Source organism: Pan troglodytes, chromosome 17 (genome assembly GCF_028858775.2).
Source record: "Pan troglodytes isolate AG18354 chromosome 17, NHGRI_mPanTro3-v2.0_pri, whole genome shotgun sequence".
Lineage (NCBI taxonomy): Eukaryota > Metazoa > Chordata > Mammalia > Primates > Hominidae > Pan > Pan troglodytes.
Genome location: NC_072415.2, coordinates 74067212 through 74083064, shown reverse-complemented (window position 1 = coordinate 74083064; position 15853 = coordinate 74067212). Strand labels below are relative to the sequence as shown.

Sequence of the window (15853 nt, the reverse complement as noted above, 5' to 3'; positions counted from 1 at the left end):
GAGTATAAAAATATATGATGCATATATAAACATTTAATTTTTTAATAGGTGGCATTGCACACGCATGGGATAATAGTGGTCTTTATTAATAGTTCTGGGACATTTTTGGTATGCATCAGAAAAAAATAATGAAGCTAAACTCCTATATCACACTATTCATAAAAACTCCAATTAGATTATGGAAATATATGTGAAAAGCAAATCAAAATGTTTTCTTAGAAAATAATGCCAGAGAATATTCTCATGAATTTAGGATAAGGGCAGTTTATTTATAATTGAAATGCACAGAGCAATCATCATGAGCACATTAAAATTAAGAAATCATGCTTATCAAATAAATAGCATCAAGAACATGAAAAGGCAAGCCATACAAAGATAAAAGATGTTTGCTAAATATATGACCAGCAAAAGATTAGTGGGTGCCAGAGGTTAGAAAACCTTTTCTGTAAAAGGCCAGATAGTAAATAATTCAGACTTTGCAAGCCATACAGCTTCTGTCTCAACTACTAAACTCTGCCCTTGTAGCATGAAAGTAAGTGTGGCTGAGTTTCAATAACACTGCATTCACCAAAATATGGCAAATCAGATTTGGCCCATAGTCCAGAGTTTACCCATTATTGGTGTATAGAATATATAAAAGATTTCTTCAAAACAATTAAAAAACAATTAAAAGACTGGCGACCCAAAATAAAGAAGAAAGAAAGGAAGGAAGGCTCTTAAACAGTGTTAATCACCAGATAAATGTTAACTAAAATCATAGGAAATATTATTTTATACCCTCCCCATAACTAAAATTAGAATGAAAATACCAAGTGTTGCCAAGGATTTAGAGTAAGCAAGCAGAACTGATGAGTAACATACTGATGTTGAGAGTGTAAATTAGTACCACTACTTTAGAAAGTTCGTTGGCATTATTGACTAAGATACATAAACCTCACGACCCTTCAACTCCACACCTAGATATACCACAAAGAAATGAATGCATGCATGTTCCCGGGACATGGGTTCACAGCATCCTTGTTCATAGGAGCCCAAAGCAAAAGCAGCCCAAATGTCCATCAGTCGTGTAGATAAACAAACACTGGCATATCATTCAATGGAATGCTTCATCGTAATTAACACATTACAGCTATTTTGCAACAATGTACATTGATCTCACAAACATGATATTGGATAAAAGAAGCCAGTCGAAAATAATATTTGCTTTATGTTTCCATTTAAATACATTTCAAAACTAAATCAAATTTCAATCGTGTTTGGGAAGGCATACTTAGTACAGGTAGGAAGAAAACGTATGAAGACAAGCAAGGAAATGATTAGCATGGAAGTCAAGATAATGGTTAACTTTGAAGGGAAGGGAGGGATTTGGATTGGAAAGGGTGCACAGGGGGTTCTGGACACTGTCAACTCTATACTTCCTCATCTGCATGATACATACATGAGTCTCAGCTTTATAAGTCATTTATCTGTGACCTTACATTTTACACAGTTTCCTGTATACACTAAAAAGACAGTTTAGAATAAAGTTCATGTAGTATAATTTCTAATCGTGTAAATATATAAAGATAGAATGGTATTTATGGAGCATTAAAATGTCTATTAAAAACAGGTGCCAAAATATATTAACAGGGAGATTATTCATCAATAATAGGATTTGATGTAATTAAAAATAACTTATATTTGCTTATGTTTTTATGTTTTCTACTCTGATCTTGGATTGCTTAGATTACGTAAAACAATAATAATGAGAAAAATATTTCCCCAAGTGAAATGCACATATCTACCTTCTGCTTGAATAAAAGCTAGGTGGTATTGTAATTAACAGTATTTAAATAAAATTTCACCCAAAGGAGTCTTAAGTTCTGATCTTGTTTGCTTAGAAATCGAAATGTGAGGAAATGTGGGTAACCGTACTTATCCTTCCTCTACCTTCTCTAGGTCTTTCTTTTCTCTACAGCAAGCATAAAAATGCATATGTGGGTTGAACGAAATAAACTGGGTTTTCCCAGAGTGTGGCCCACTATATGTGAATATTTTAAGTCCTGTGCATATCACGCACACCCACGCGTGCGTGCACGCATGCACACACACAGAGTATGGTGCTTCAAAGAGCTAATGCACACATATTTCGTGTAGAATTTGCAGACATGTGATCTGAAGTGCACCCTCATGAATCCAATGCCCTCCTGAGGAATAATTTGAACAGAGGAAGAGTTTCTCTATACAGTAAGGTACTTGGACTTCCTATGAATTCAAATACACTGAGGTTGAAGTGACTTTGTAAAAAGTATCTGAGGCAACTCTTAGTGCCTCTGGGAAAACTCAGTCTAATAATACATGTTGAATATTTTTACATCTTTATACAGTTTATAATATCTTTGTTTTCCCCAGCCTTTATTATTACTTAGTATACTTCTCTATTCAATACTTACCAAACCCTGAGGCTACCCAATAATAGTGTAATGTTCTTCACTTCAGTCAATGAACTTTAACAGAAACCAATGCATTTTAACTGAATTTTTGTTTATCTCAAGGAGCAATTTTAATGAAATCAATACATTCTTGCTGAAAGCCACATGAATCCATTGGAAAGAATACATTGTTACCGAAACCAATATACACTTTTATAATGTCTGTATGTTTTAGCGTAAGCATAGCCATACATTTTAGCTGTAACCAATATATTTCTGCAGGACTGATACCGAGAAAGCCTTATTTCATAGTGAAGTCAATTCAGTCTTACAGAAACTAATACTGTATTCCATATTCCTGAGCCAGCAGGGTCAGGCTAAATGAAGACTATGATTTATATTGCTGAAAAATGTAAATATTTCCAGAAATGACTTTAAAATAAAAGTAGTTTTGAAAGTATATAAAGTATTTTAGTATCTTCATTAGAGTTACAAAAGCAGATGGAGAAAAGTTTTTGAATGGAAAAGTTAAGAGCCTTGTGTATAATGTGTGTTTCAGTTAAATATGCATAAATATATACACGAAAATATATTTATTATTATATTTAGGTGTTAGTTGCTGAATTTTCAAAAACTCCTGTTTATTTCATTGAATGCCCAGAAAAAGGATATCCTTCAAGAAAAATCAGATGTTAAAATATTGAGAGATTTCCTGTCCTAGAAATACCACGTCTTCATTCAACCTAAAAATGACACAAACTCTTAACAGTCTTCCTCTAATTCCCCTCATCCTTCAAAAATGTGAATAATAATAGAATTATTACTAGTCAAAAACTAATAGAGGAACACCGAAGGAAAAACATTCAAGCGATGACTCAACAATCAAATGGTCAAAGAAAAATGTTTAAAACAAGTCATACAGATTTGTGTATACGTGTGCATGTACGTATGCATGTTTGGTGAATTTGTACTTACCATTGCAAAAGTCTCTTGGCCTGAATTATGTAATACCATTTTCTACACTGAGATCGGCCTGCTACACTTTGTACTTAGCCCAGACAGAAATTCTAAAAGCATTACCTGTTAGAAAACTAATATTTTAAAATTCAAATGTGCTTGTATTTAGAAGTGACTGGTTATATCCCAAGACATTATCTAATTGGGAGAGTAACCTTGTTGTATAATTTATCCGGAGTTGGAAAAGCGAGGGCAGTCTGCTTCCCTAGACATCTTTATTTGCCTTTTTAGTTTGCTCTGCTAATGACATTTCCAGAGGATGAAGAAAATGAAGAAAAAAGTCATACAAGAGAAAGTATAATAAACCCAAAAATATTTTTAAAAGCATCTCTCAGGAAAGCATGAATCCTAGTTAAAATTAAAACATTTCTAATATATTTACTTGACATTCATATAAGCAATATAAAAACACACAAGCCATCTGCTTGACGTTTTTGATTAGGAAAAGTAGATAAAACACCAAAATTTAAAAGTAACAACATTATTCTTGCTAAATAAATAAATTAGTAAAGGAAAGGAAAAAATATGACACAGAGCAGATACTAAAGCAAAAAAAAATAGGACAGGAAACTTTTTTCTCTTACGAAAGCAATTCTTTAAATCACTCAAAGTTCCTTGGCTTCAAGGCTTCTGTGTAAACTTGCATCCTAGCTGTGTCTCTGTCACTGCAAAGATCCCAACTCCTAAGTAGCTCTTACTTTTCCCCGGGGTTTATTTTTCTTAAAGGGGTACAATTCAAATGCAGCATTCTGCTTTAAAGATCAGACTTGACAATAAATACTTATAACTTTCTAAATTGGGTGTGTGGACTCCAGAAATGAAGGCAGGCAGTGAGTCTCAAAAGCACTTTTAATACAAGAAACATCACAAAAATAAGTGCTATGTTCTCTTACTTCCCTTTTACAGATCCCTAGTTTTTGTTCAACTGAACAATATTCTGGCTGGGCATGATGGCTCACGCCTGTAATCCTAGCACTTTGGGAGGCTAAGGCTAGTGGATCACCTGAGGTCAGGAGTTCAAGACCAGCCTGACCAACATGGTGAAGCCCTGTCTATACTAAATACAAAAAATTAGCTTGGCATGGTGGCACATGATTGTAATCCCAACTACTTGGGAGGCTGAGGCAGGAGAATTGCTTGAACCCAGAAGGTGGAGGTTGCAGTGAGCTGAGACTGCACCATTGCACTCCAGCCTGGGCAACAAGAGTGAAACTCTATGTCAAAAAAAAATTAATATTCTGAAGTTTAATCATTTTAGCCTTTGATTCATGCACTTTGCTGTCAAGCTTGTCTGCTACTTGGATGCTGGCCTCACTGAAGCCATTTCTAGCATCATTTCATCGGGCCTCATAACTGTTAAACTGGGTTAAACTGGGCAACTCTGCCCTCTCCATGTGCCCCGAGCTATTCCACTCAAGCTCGGTCTCTTACCTTCTAGCTTTCAACTTCTGCATCTGCTGTTTATTCACCCACATTGAAGAAACTCCCATCATTCTTAATCATTGAGCACCACAACATTCCAATCATCAAAGAATGGCTTGAAATAGAACCTCCTTCACAAACCCTTCCCAAGGCATGTTACCTTTTTTGGGGGAATAAGCTGTAGGCACTTATTATATCCTGTCTTGCACTCACACATTGCTCTTCACATCCATCAAAGTCTCCTTTCTTTTCATTTCACACCCACTCTGTAATTGGCCTCCTCTGTCCTCACTTCACTGTGTCAAGCAGTCAAGCAGCCCTTAAGCAGTAGCAACAAACTGCTATAGCTGGTAGGTTGGTGCCCACACTTTCATAAGTTCAAGCAGAAAGGATGTAATGATTCCAAATGAATTTCAACAGTTTACTGCTCACAGCACAGAAGGCCTGGGTTTCTTGTTCACATGAGTTCCCCTAACTAGCTTTGCAAGTACCACAGGGGTGAGGTCAGTGCTGCACACACATGGATCTGTGTCACAGCTGAGGACTCCAAAATAAGGAGACCTGGATCTTATCTATGGGTCACTGGCCAACCTGCTAGTCCTCCCCTCCAGGGAGAAACAATTACCTTTATTATCTAGAATGCTCTAGTGACGGGAAGGAGACATTATTACGCTGGAATGATTCCAGGAAGAAAAAGATCTGCATCTCTCTGGACGGAAACATTGTCTACAACTTCCCAAGGTTGTCCAATATGCAAATAACCTTGAGCAAACATCCTTTGCTCAGAAGACACACGCAAATGCCAGACCATGGCGAATAATCTCCCTGCATACTTCCATACCCAGCCCAGATCTCACGGCTTATCATGTCAACACTTTTCTTGCCAATAGCTGCAGCTCCCCCTACACCCTGCCCTGCCACACACACCTTGCCAACACTGATTATCTAGCAGTTTTCCTAGTCACTTTTTCATGGATTTCCTGAGGCAAGGTTAGGAGAAAAACCTTCCCATAGCAAAGATTGATGGCATCTCAATTTAGTTATCTCCAAGTTCAGGTAGGCCCTCAAAACTTCTCCACAAGCCTTTTCTGGTCTTTGATCAGGTTGTTTTCCCCTCCCCACATTGGCTATTTCAAACCCTCATATCTCCTACAGGCCTTCACAACTCCCTCTAAATCGATGTGCCTCCAACCAAACAGAATTATCTACACCATAGACCCAACCTAAATGCTCAAGCCCTATGTTATCAGGCAGACTTGCTTCTTGTTTTGCCCTAGGTTTATGCTTTAATCTCCTATGTCCTATTGTGTCCGGAATTGGTGGGTTCTTGGTCTCACTGACTTCAAGAATGAAGCCATGGACCCTCACGGTGAGTGTTACAGTTCTTAAAGGCGGCGTGTCCGGAGTTTATTCCTTCTGATGTTTGGATGTGTTCCGAGCTTCTTCCTTCTGGTGGGTTCATGGTCTCACTGGCCTCAGGAGTGAAGCTGCAGACCTCTGAGGTGAGTGTTACAATTCATAAAGGCAGTGTGGACCCAAAGAGTGAGCAGCAGCAAGATTTATTGCAAACAGTGAAAGAACAAACCTTCCACAGTGTGGAATGTGACCCGGTTGCCACTGCTGCCTCGGGCAGCCTGCTTTTACTCCCTTATCTAGCCCCACCCACATCCTGCTGATTGGCCCATTTTACAGAGAGCTGATTGGTCTGTTTTACAGAGAGCTGATTGGTCCGTTTTGACAGGGTGCTGACAGGTGCATTTACAATCCCTGAGCTAGACACAAAAGTTTTCTAAGTCCCCACTAGATTAGCTAGACACAGAGCAGATTGGTGCGTTTACAAACCTTGAGCTAGACACAGGGTGCTGATTGGTGTGTTTACAATCCTTTAGCTAGACATAAAGGTTGTCCAAGTCCCACCAGATTAGCCAAATACAGAGTGCTGATTGGTGTGTTTACAAACCTTGAGCTAGACACAGAGTGCTGATTGGTGTATTTACAATCCCTTAGCTATACCTAAAGGTTCTCCAAGTCCCCACCCGATTAGCCAGATACAGAGTGCTGATTGGTGCATTCACAAACATTAAGCTAGACACAGAGGGCTGATTGGTGCATTTACAAACCTTGAGCTAGACACAGAGTGCTGATTGGTGTATCTACAATCCCTTGGCTAGACATAAAGTTTCTCCAAGTCCCCACTGGACTCAGAATCCCAGCTGGCTTCACCTAGTGGATCCTGCACCAGGCTGCAGGTGCAGGCAGAGCTGCCTGCCAGTCCCGTGCCATGCGCCCGCACTCCTCAGCCCTTGGGCAGTCTATGGGACCAGGCGCCACCGAGCGTGCTCCATGGCACTCGTTGGGGAGGCTCGGGCCGTGCAATAGCCCATGGGGAGGGGAGGGGGCAGGGGGAGGCTCGGGCACGGTGAGCTGCAGGTCCTGAGCCCTGCCCCACGGGGAGGCAGCTGAGGCCCGGTGAGAATTTGAGTGCAGTGCCAGCACTGCTGGGGGACCCGGCGCACCCTCCGCAGCTGCTGGCCCAGGTGCTAAGCCCCTCACTGCCCCAGGCCGGCAGCTACGGCTGGCAGCTCCAACTGCAGGGCCTGCCGAGCCCATGCCCACAGTGCCCACAAGCCTGTGCAGCACCAGTTCCCACCCATGCCTCTCCCTCCGCACCTCCCCACAAGCAGAGGGAGCCGGCTCTGGCCTCGGCCAGCCCAGAGAGGGGCTCCCACAGTGCAGTGGTGGGCTGAAGGGCTCTTCAAGCGCGGCCAGAGTGGGCGCCGAGGCTGAGGAGGCACCGAGAGTGAGCGAGGGCTGCCAGCACGCCATCGCCTCTCACTATGGCTGTGTCTCCACCCAAATCTCATCTTGAAGTATAGCTCCCATCATCCCCACATGTGGTGGGAGGGACCCAATGGGAGGTAATTGAATCACGGGGGCAGGTTTTTCTTATGCTGTTCTCATGATAGTAAATAAGTCCCATAAGATCTGGTGGTTTTATGAAAGGCAGCTCCCCTGCACGTGCTGTTTTGCCTGCCGTCATGTAAGACATGGCTTTGCTTCTCCTTTGCCTTCCACCATGACTGTGAGGTCTCCCCAGCCATGTGGAATTATGAATTCACTAAAACTCTTTTCTTTATAAATTACCCAGTCTCAGGTATGTCTTTATTAGCAGCATGAGAACAGACTAATACAATGTCATTCCTTTTCAAGACTTGCTCCATCAAATTTTCCTCTCCATCCTGCCTCTCCATCTTCTTTATTTCATATTTTCCCTGAAACTCAAGCTGGCTAAATTTCTTTTTATCTTAAAAATAATCAGTCTTAATTATGTCTCCTGTGCTCTTTATTGATCATCCCACCATCTGTCTTTCTTTCATAGCTAAATTCCTTGGCAAAAATAATATAAACTAACACTTACCTCTCTGCCCGCTGCTTTCACACCATACCAACCTGCTTTCCTACAGAAAAATGGCCATCCACTTAGTGGCTGCAATGGACAAAATGTTTTTGTCCCCCCACCAATTTCATATGTTAAAACCTTAATCCTAAGTGATGATTTTAGGACATGGGGCATTTGGGAGGTAATTCGTTTATGAAAACTGAACCCTCATGAATGGGATTAGTGTTCTTATAAGAAGCCTGGCCAGATCCAGTAGCTCACGCCTGTACTCCCAGCACTTTGGGAGGCTGAGGCAGGTGGATCACTTGAGGTCAGGAGTTCGAGGCCAAACTGGCCAACATGGGGAAATCCCATCTCTACTAAAAATACAAAAATTAGTTGGGCGTAGTGGTGAGCTCCTGTAATCCTAGCTACTCAGGAGGCTGAGGAAGAAGAATGACTTGAACCCAGGAGGCAGACCTTGCAGTGAACTAAGATTGCACCACTGCACTTCAACCTGGGCAACAGAGTGAGATTCCATCTCAAAAAGAAGAGGCCAGAGGACTAGCTAGTGCTCTTTTTACTGTGTGAGGATACAGGGAGGAGCCAGCATTCTGCAAACTGGAAGAAAGCTCCCACCAGAAGCCAACTATACTGGCATCCTAATCTCAGGCTTCCAGCTTCAAGAATCATGAGAAATAAATGTCTGTTTCTAAGCAACCCAGTCCGTAGTAATTTGTTGTAGAATTCTGAGCTAAGACAATGGCCAAATCAAACATACTTTTCAGTCCATTTCCTACATTTCCCTTCTGTGGTATGACATGCTGTTGATCTCCACGTCTTTGAAATCACTTCTCCACCACTACACTATAAGCTCCTTAAGAGAGAAACCATGTCTTCTTCATCTTTATGTACTCAGTGCCCCACAGAGTCAACGCACATAAAAATGGCTAAATAAATGATTTTTTTTGCACTGATTATCTCCCTTCGTATTGGCGCTTTCTCTTTTACTCCATTAGTTTACCATCCTTTACCTTCCCTTTAAAAGCTGGAGTTCACCCATGACCTCTCCTCTTCCTTGCTCTGAAGCCGGAAGACTGACTCCCTAACTAAATTGCTTATTATGCCACAAAACTTTTTCTCTTTTGCAGGCATCCATGGATTTCTGATCATTACTGGACTTACCAATCTATATGTAACATAACCCCTGACATTCAACATGTTTAAAATTCAACTCATTATTCCTACCCACCTTAAAACCTCCTCAATTCTTAGTGTTCCTAAACGTAGTAGTACCACCCTATGCTCAGTCATTCAAGCCAGAATTATGAGACACATGCGCCATATATGTACTTTCAGGGGGTCTCTTTTGATTTAATCTAGCCAGCAACCCTCCAGCCAGTCCCATTTCTACTGCACGTGACTGTCTTAGTTGAATCCCTTGTCATTTCTCGCCTAAAATATTGCAACTGCTCTTCCTGTTCTTACCTGTTCTCCCCTGTTCTCCACACGGCTACTAAAGTGATTATTTGGCAAGTCAAACCTAACTGGGTCAACACTCAGCTTTAACTTCTCCCCATTGCTTAGAGAATAAAGTGTAAGCTCCTTAGCAAGGCATACCCAGTCCTCCTCATGGCCTCAGTCTGCCTATTCTTCTAGCATTGTTCGCTGTTCATTCTACAAAGTCGTTCTGTGCAAAGGCTCATTAAAGCATGTGCTTGTTCTCTCATGCAAGGAACTTTTGCTCTCCTATTCTCTTCACTTGCAAGTCTCCCTACCCTTGACTGTACAGTGAACCCCTACTCATACGCCACCTCAAAATGAGCATCATCCTCTCCTCTGTGAATGGACCACAAGGCATTTAGAAGCTCCCTTCACCCTGATGGATATTATGGTGTAGATATCCCTGCATCACAGCAATCATTACATTGTTTTATAGCTATTAATATTTCTTCACATCCTTCATGATCTATGATCTTTGAAGGAAAGTGTATTTGTCTTTTATATCTTTGTATGAGAAGTAGTACCATACAGTGTAACATCTTTTGAGCCAAACACATCAGACATTGGCTGAATGTTCTGCAAATATATCTGAACGTTTGTATTAGAGATTTAATTTCTCTAGTCCTTTGTTTTTTAACTTAAAATGGAGGTAAAACAAAATGGAGAATGCTTGATACAGTACCAGGCACATAAAGGCTCTCAATAAATGATAGATGCTGTCATTAGTGGCATCACCATTACTATTATTATCATTATTATTATTACTAATGATTTCCACTGTTCTTCTCAAAGCCTGGTACTCCTCAGGTAATCATTAAGTGTTTTATGAATAAATAATTTATAATTATTAAATATATATATATGATTACCTTAAATGGTTATCTTGTTGACATTGACTCAGTTATTTTCTATTGTTCCTCCAATAACTTCTAAAGTGATCTTTTCAAGTAGATATTTATTAAATATTTATTGACTGAATTTCTCAGTGATCTTTTGCTTCTGTGGACAAAGAAAGAATAATTATTTCATTTCTTTTTTTTGTGTGTATATATATATGCTTTATGTACTACTGTCATTTACAATTTTATAGAAAATAATGAATGTATAGAGTCTATATTTGGATTCAACTAAAATTTGCTTGCTATTTAAAAGACTGTCAATAGAAATTAAAGTTAGGGGTTTTGAAAATAAGCCTGATTTAATATACTTAAGCCTCATGACCAGTTTTTAAAACTCTTGAGAAACAACTTGGAAATATCATATATTATGCACAGCCTAAGATTAAAGCACCCATGTTTCTCTCTCGAACTCTTCTGGAATATAAAGCATTCAAGATTTATTGATAAAAAAGTAAGTGGGGCCAGGTGTGGTGGCTCACACCTGTAATCCCAGTACTTTGGGAGACCGAGGAGGCTGGATCACTTGAGGTCAGGTGTTCAAGACCAACCAGCCAACATGGTGAAACCCCACCTCCACTAAAAATACAAAAACTTAGCCGGGTGTGGTGGTGCACAACTGTAATCCCAGTTACTTGGGAGATTGAGGCAGGAAAATCACTTAATCCCAGGAAGCAGAGGTTGCACTGAGCTGAGATTGCATCACTGCACTCCAACCTAGGTAACACAGCAAGACACCATCTCAAAAAAAAAAAAAAAAAAAAAAAGGAAGTGGCATGTTTGTAGATTTAGTTAATTAATGTTAATTAAGCAAAAGATTGTAAGAAACCCTAGTGTGGTAACATAGCTTTGCTTTTTGTAGATATCCTGATGTGACTATAATGCTGTCTAGGACACTGGAGAAACATCCTCCAAGTCAACATCCTCCTGTGGTCCTGTTGGCACCCTCCAGTGATGCTGGGTAGCCAGTGTTGTGTTGGCACTTGGTATGGCTGCTCTGGGTAATGATGATGATGACTTCATATATGAGTGTCAATTGCCTCATACTTCATATTGTCAGACATTTTGCAAAATGTTCTTTGTTAAACACATTACAAATGCCTATTTTGACCACAGAGTTTCTGAGTAAAGCCAATCAAAAAACTACCAAAAGACTCCTAACTTCAACAAAACGATTACAAACTTCAATGGCTGGAAAGACATTGAGACCAACAGTTTCAATCCCACCCTTTCCAAGGGAAACTTTTAAAGCCTTCATATCCTTCTAACTCATGAGACATCATCCCAGTAATGAACAAGAGTTAGAAACACAAACTTGACTGACTGCCTTTCACCAGAAAGAATATTCCAAAATTAGAGGAATATGACTATCAAAAACATTTACAAAATATATAGCTATTACTTGAAAGGTATATCTATATATTTTTTTTTCCTTATTTTACTATACATAAGAAAAAGACCCTTTATCTCTGTGGCTACTTTCTGACATATTTCTCACCGAACTATAACCTAAAAGACTCTTGAAAAGGAGATTTTTGCATGTGGCAGTAACACCAGTCCTGTGATAGGGAAAGAGCACCCCAGGCTTCTATTCCCTTGTCAGTCATCAGACCACTGTCCATTTCCATACCACATGGCCCATACTCTCATCTTTTCACCAAAATGAGCAGCATTCATAATTTCTAAATTTCAAAGATGTATTTTGTGAACCTTTACTGGTGTTGAGTGTTTTAGAAATAAGGCAAAAGAGTGCTATCGTCAGGGAATTCATCTCACCCTATTGATAAAGCTCAGATCCCACCTGTAGTGGGGGTTCTTGAGTTTAAACCATGGTGAAAATGTGTACACTGCTGACCTCTGGTGGAGATTTTTATTTTACTCTTTTTTGGTTAACTTGTCTTTGTGAAACAAGGGAATTTTACACCAATTACCTTCATAATAGCAAACACAAAAAATATTTTTGAAGTCAATTTAAATACTGTGTGGGACCTGTCAGATGCACAGATGAAATTGGGACAGATAACCTATCAATTTGCTCGTTGCTTACCTGCTAGTCACTCATTAACTTAAAAGTACTTTTACTGTCTCTTAACTCTGCTACAAAAAAGATTGGAAGATTGGATATTGATGTATGTCCAGTGTGGCCCATTTAAAACATCTGCCGTAACCATTTAAAAGCTGTTAATTCATGTCCATTTACCTATCCACACGTCAATTACAGCTAGTGAAATGCATTTGTCAGTTTTTTTCCCCCTTCCCTTCATCTCTGAAACATTCTAACACAAAACTGTGCTTGCTGGAAAAATCTGTGACTACTAAATTAATGTTTTATTTTTGTCTTAGCATATCTTTTGGAAAAGACACAGTCCTGATTGTCATATTCTTCATATGCTTAAGTGCAACAATTGGAACTTATGAATAGCCCCATGCTTTTCAGGATATGAAAAATAGTTTGAAGTCCAAAGTTCCACCCTCCATATCTAATGATGATCAGTGACTCCATTACAGAAAGTTTTCCCTCAGTAAACCCGGAAGAAGTGGGTACTTCTTATATTACAAAGATACAATGGCAATCTGTCTGCATGTGATTTTTTTAGAAAACATGGGACCTCTGGATTCTAATTTCTAAAGTTTGAGTAACTTTGGACAAGTCACTAAATGTCTGCAAATCTTAGCATAAGAGACACAAATTTCTTGGAAGTAAAGAGAGGTATTGTGTAGACAGGGACTATCTCTCTGATATATGGCCAGAGACAAAAAATGATGAAAAGCCCAGCCCTGGGAAGGTCTGAGGGAAAAACCAAGCAGAAAGAACAATACAGAACAAGCTCATTTCTTGGAAGATCAGCAGGTTAGTGGGCCCCAGAGCAGAGGGATGGAAATGATCAGATGGGACACTGAAGAAGTAAGCAGCTCAGACCACACAGTTCTTATAGACCATACAAAGAATTCGGATTTGATTCTAAGTTTAAAATGGGAGCCATTGGAAGGTTAGAAGCAGGAGAATCATGTGATTTGATTTCAACTTTTAAATTTTCACTCTGGAGGCAGGGAAGCTGGTCAGTAGACTATTGCAGTAGGACAATATTGCAGAACATGAAAGTGGCTTGGTCTTAGCTGCCGTGGCACAATGAATAACCAAGTATGAGGTGCACAGTTAAAAACAAATTTGAAATGTGTTTTGAAATGAAATGTGTTTTGAATTAAGTTGCATGCTATGACAAATATTATCATTTAATTCTCATTTTTTAGATTACAGAAGCTTAGCTTTTTTTTTTTTTTTTTAGACGGAGTCTCGCTCTGTCACCCAAGCTGGAGTGCAGTGGTGTGATCTCAGGTCACTGCAACCTGTGTCTTCCAGGTTCAAGTGATTCTCCTGCCTCAACCTCTCAAGTAGCTGAGACTACAGGTGCGAGCCCCCACACGCGGCTAATTTTTGTATTTTTATTAGAGACGGGGTTTCATCATGTTGGCCAGGCTGGTCTTGAACTCCTGACCTCAGGTGATCTGCTTGCCTCAGTCTCCCAAAGTGTTGGGATTACAGGCGTGAGCCACTGCACCCAGCCTGAAGCTTAGATATTAAGTGATTTGTCCAATGTCACATGACCATTTGGTTGCAGATTTAGAATACAAACCTAGTTGCCGTGGCTTCATATCTGTTATACCTGTTACTCTAGAATAACACTTAATAGCACCAACTTAACATTACTATGAGGCCATGGGCCACTTTTAAGAGTTACAGAATTTTTGAGTTGGTAGAAACTTCAAAGATTATCTCCTTCCACACTCTCACTTTACAGATAAGGAAACCAGGGAAGTTTTGTATGTTTGTTTTTTGTTTTGTTTTTGTTTTTTCCAAGTTAACTGACTTTCTAAAGCTTGCTCAACAAGTAACGGACAGGGATGGCAACAAGTTCAAGTATCTTGATTCTTAGAGGGATGTTATTTCCACAACAGCATAGCAAGTCCATTATTTGGTGCTTTCTATGACAGGAAATAAAGACATATTTTGAAAGTATGGAGAGAATTTTGCCTACTTCACAGTTATATCCAAATTTATCTTGTTCTTCAAAATAATGGCATTTGCGGCAACCTGGATGGAATTGGAGACTATCATTCTAAGTGAAGTAACTCAGTAATGGAAATCCAAACATATGTTCTCACTCATAAGCAGCTGCTAATCCATAAAGATGCAAAGACATAAAAATGATACAATGGGCTTTGGGGACTCGGGGGAAAGGGTGAGATGGGGGTAAGGGATAAAAGGCTACAAATTGGGTTACAGTGTATCCTGCTCGGGTGATGACTGCACCAAAATCTCACAAATTACCACTGAAGAACTTACTCATGTAACCAAACACCACCTGTTCCCCAAAAACCTATGGAAATAAATAATAAAATAAAACAGAGAAGTTGATTTGGCTCACAGAAAAAAACGGATATTTTACATGGTTTCTATGTATATAATTAGACATTTGTTCCTTAAAAAATAAAATAAAGATATTTAAGACACTAAAATACATAAATAAATTTATCTGGTTCTTTATTAAATATCTATTGAACATCTATTTTCGGGCAGTATAATAGATTATAAAGATTTCAAAATTAATGTTATAGCCCTCTAGGAGATTACAATCAAGTGGGAAAGACAAAAATAATGCAAAAATATATTTCAATATAACATGGTAAAAGCCAAAACACAGAAATAAAGAGAGTCATGAAAACACAGAGAATGGAGCGATAACTAATCGTATCTAGAAGAGTGAGGAAAGATCAAAAAGTGAAATTTTTTCCAAACCTTGGCCAATAAGCTAGGTGATGATTGGCTTTGATTTTACCCCACGAGTAATGGATGCTAGGCAGACAAGAATGAGATTTTCCCTCTTCTTGATATTTTCAAGATATAAAAAAGGGAGAAAGTATTTCCCAAAAATTAAGGAAGTAGAAGAACTGAGCTTGTCCGTGAAGGCTCTCCTCTCTGATCATATTGGAAGAAGGTCATAACAGCATTCTCAGGTTATGTGATGGTAGCTCATTCTAAATCTTTATCAAAAAATGCATTACATTTATGGTTCGCATCTCCAAAGCTGTGTCATTTCACAGCCGCTACATGCTTTCATGCTATGCATGGAAAAGAAACTCAAGGGTATCCATGGAGCAGCACTACTATTACTGTTTACTACTGTTTGGTTTCTTTTCTCCAACTACCTCCTCTCCCAGGATAA

General features: G+C 39.4%; 1 long non-coding RNA gene across 2 annotated transcripts in view; it reads right to left on the bottom strand.

The window, feature by feature from the left end:
• The window catches only part of LOC104003183 (uncharacterized), a 110056-nt gene extending 104577 nt beyond the window's left edge, over positions 1–5479 (bottom strand). For both annotated transcript variants that reach the window (XR_001711396.4, XR_001711395.3), the window contains exon 1: positions 5011–5479. This is a non-coding gene — a long non-coding RNA (uncharacterized LOC104003183). The remainder of the gene's footprint in view (positions 1–5010) is intronic.
• Positions 5480–15853: the final 10374 nt, after the last annotated feature.